Source organism: Octopus bimaculoides, chromosome 7 (assembly GCF_001194135.2).
Source record: "Octopus bimaculoides isolate UCB-OBI-ISO-001 chromosome 7, ASM119413v2, whole genome shotgun sequence".
NCBI lineage: Eukaryota > Metazoa > Mollusca > Cephalopoda > Octopoda > Octopodidae > Octopus > Octopus bimaculoides.
Window position 1 is genome coordinate 36,880,464 of NC_068987.1, and position 3,829 is coordinate 36,884,292.

The following is a 3,829-nucleotide window of genomic DNA, read 5'->3' on the forward strand; positions in this document are numbered from 1 at the left end:
GGTTTCGATTCCCAGACCGGGCGTTGTGAGTGTTTATTAAGCGAAAACACCTAAAGCTCCACGAGGCTCCGGCAGGGGATGGTGGCGAACCCTGCTGTACTCTTTCACCACAACTTTCTCTCACTCTTACTTCCTGTTTCTGTTGTGCCTGTAATTCAAAGGGTCAGCCTTGTCACACTGTGTCATGCTGAATATCCCCGAGAACTACGTTAAGGGTATACGTGTCTGTGGAGTGCTCAGCCTCTTGCACGTTAATTTCACGAGCAGGCTTCTCCGTTGATCGGATCAACTGGAACCCTCGACGTCGTAAGCGACGGAGTGCCAACAACTTACCACACAGCCACTCCTACGCCTATGGTTAAAAAATATATGTTTAAAAATATATTAAAATCGTGATGTTAGGAAAATGTTATAAAATTTTGTGTATAGTGACATTGTTTTGGGAGAAATAACTTGTTTCGCATTTTCTTTTCAAATTTATTTACTGATGTTGTGTCATCTATTCGTTATGGTGTGATGTAGAAGAGGTCGAGACAGGGGGAGGTAATCAGGGATTTTTTCTGTATAACGGAGATAATAAAAAATGTTGGAAATGATTAGGCTTCGTTAATTTACCTTGATTCGGTTCTGATAGAATAATGATTGAAATGGTTAAGTTTTGGGTTTATATTTTTCAATGAGGTAAGTTTTTCTATTTAAAAATGCTAGAAATGGTTAAGTTTTGGCTTATATTTTCCAATGAAGTAGGTTTCCTTATTTAATCTAACTTGTGTTGGTGTTCTAGTAGCACATTGATAAAATGGAAAGATAACAAATTGTGGTAGCAGTTGTTTTGCGCATCTGTTAATGTGTTCACTAAAGGGTATAATTCTGTATTCTGGGAATGCAATCTGCTGTTGGTGCATAGTGCATCTACCTCTGAGTGATAATCCTGTGGACCCTATGTAATTCTGGTGGCAGCCCTGGCATCTTATAGCATAAATCAGGTTTTCCGAGGCACGAGTAAAGTCAGATTTGATTTTGAATTTTTGTCTCTCTTTAAAAAGGAATTCTGATCTTTCTAGAAGGATGGGGCATGTTGCGCAATTTGGTCGACCACATTTTTTCACTTTTGCGTCCGTTATTTTAGAAAATAATTTTGCCTTTGTGAGTATCTTTTTTAGTGACTTCGGTTGTCTCTGGCTGTAAATGATCTTATGTGTGTGTAAAATTACCTTTAGTTTGAGTTCCTTATTGGTAGATTTTGGGTGATGATGGGGAAGGCTTCGTTGTTTCTGGGGTTGTAAGTGGATATGTACGGCAGTATTTTCGGGGTGGATGTGTTGCTGTGTTGTACTTTTCTTACGGCTTTTATGTCGATTTGTGTTGCACGCCTGATTCCATCTTCTATGAGTTGGACTGGGATGTGTCTGTCAATGAAGGTGTTTTTGAGTTCTTGCCATCTGTGATATTTTTCTGGCACTATGGTGCATATCCTTCTTGCAAGGTTGAATGGAATGTTTGTTTTGGTGTGTCTTGGGTGGCAGGAATTAAATAGTAGATATTGTTTGGCGTTTGTGGTTTTGTAAAATATGTCCGTTTCTATTTTTAGGTTTATTAACTAATATATCCAAGAATGGTAGATACTCTTGGTTCTATTCCATCGTGAATTGTATGTTAGGTTTGACGCTGTTCAATAGTCTTTTGAATTCCAGGAGTTTGTCTTTGTTTAAATTCCAGGGGATGAAAAAGTTGTCCAGGGATCTTTTCCAATTCTCCTTTAAAACCAAATTAATTTACTAAAGGAACAGAATAAACCTAAAATGCTTGGAATGGAATATTCTATCTAGATACTTTCCATATGATAAAGGTAAATCCTTTTCTCCGTTCTGTACCGAAGAACACTATCTCATTCTGTTCTCGGAGAATTCTCTTATAAACACCTTTAAAGAACGTTTCTATCGTTGCAAACATTGGCAAAAACATACCTTTAGTTCCTATAAGTAATTTCTACCAATCTATAAAATTTGACTTTTGACTCTCTTCTTACATTTCATTTCCACTTCATATCACTATTTACATGCCTTTAAGCTTTATTTCCACTCATCTATCGCACTATATTTCTCCACTCTTAATTTTCTGTTAATTTATTTCTGTTACCTCCTTCCCTTTCTCTAAATTGCCTTTGACGTTAAATCTATTAACGGTTTTTCTTTTAAATAACTTGCCAGCGTCCCCTTCATCATATACGCGGTAGTTACATTCGGTTAAAATGGCTTATTAATGTGTTTTGCTTCTCTTTTTTTTCCTGACGAGATGATTACATTGTTGTACATGGCAGAACTTCGACTTTTGGTGGTTAATTGATATTGTTGAAGAAATATAATGAATATCCAAAGGCTATTTGGATCGATGATTAATATCTACTGCCTTGCTTTCGTTTTAAGTAATTAGTGAAGGACTAATGGCTGTTGTTTAAATTCCTGGAATAGGTTAACCATTTGCGTGTTCTAATATCAGTAGCCTGGAACTCTTTTAACATCTAATCGAGCTGCCAAACTTTTGGCATAAACACTGGTGCAACAAACACATTTTAGTTCATTAAATGCAGAAAATTCTGAGGACCACATTTCTTTATATTCTGGTGTTAGACGATTGTCACATGCTCCTTGTCGCAAGTTACCTCATAGGAAATGTTTTCATCCATTTCTAAGTATTTGTATTTCTCATCCGATATCGGAGAAATAATCCGGACATTCATAGTAATGTCACTACATTGTTTTACAGCCATATAATAATGCTTATCCTCGTCAAACCCCATCCCAATATCTTTTCAGAATTTCATAACTAAGTAAGGACTTCCTTCAGACCTTCCATCTCTTTGGCATGTATTTTCAGAAACAATGAGTTATTGTCCTATGTATGTGCGTGTATATATATATATATATATATATATATATATATATATATATATATATATATATATGCATGAATGTATGCATGTATGTGTGTGAGCGTTTATCTGTGTATGAGAGAGAGAGTATTGTGTGGGTGTGGGTGTATGTACGTACGTGTGCAATTTCCACCAGAGTCAATGACAGGATGGAACTGATTTAATTTAATAATGACTGTGTGAAAATTTCCAAGTATATCTTCTATTTGCCGGAGAAATACAGCAAACACAAACCAGACATTTCAATATATCAAACATGAATCGAAATAACTACAAATATAGTTCTTTAAACAGAGAAAATCAAACGGACACACAACAAAGACAAAAACACACGCTTACGCACAAACGTAATACATACAGAAAGATACACACACAGACGTGTGTGTATGTGTGTTTGTGTGTGTGTGCATGCGGGTGTGTGTGCATGCGAGTGTGAGTATGTATGTACAATGTAAATTTTAAAATTGTAAATGTCACATAGTTTCTACTTAGAGATTTTCTCTAGAAGTGGTGTTCAAGTGAACACAAAAAGATTGTCTGTCATTTCGTGAGTAAGTTACTAAACATTAACTCGTTAATTTGACATTTAAAATGCTTCAGAATAGAAACTTGAATATGAATTAATTTTTACTTCTTAGTTTATGCATCTAAATGAAGTTCACAGTATGTGTGTGTATATATATATATATATATATATATATATATGTATATGTATACAAGCATATATATACATATATATATACATATACATATATATATGTATATATGTATGTATATATGTATATATGTATGTATGCATGTATGTACGTATGTATGTATGTATGCAGGTATGTATATGTGTGTGTATGTGCAAGAGTGTGTGTGTATTGTATTATGTATATATATATATATATATAT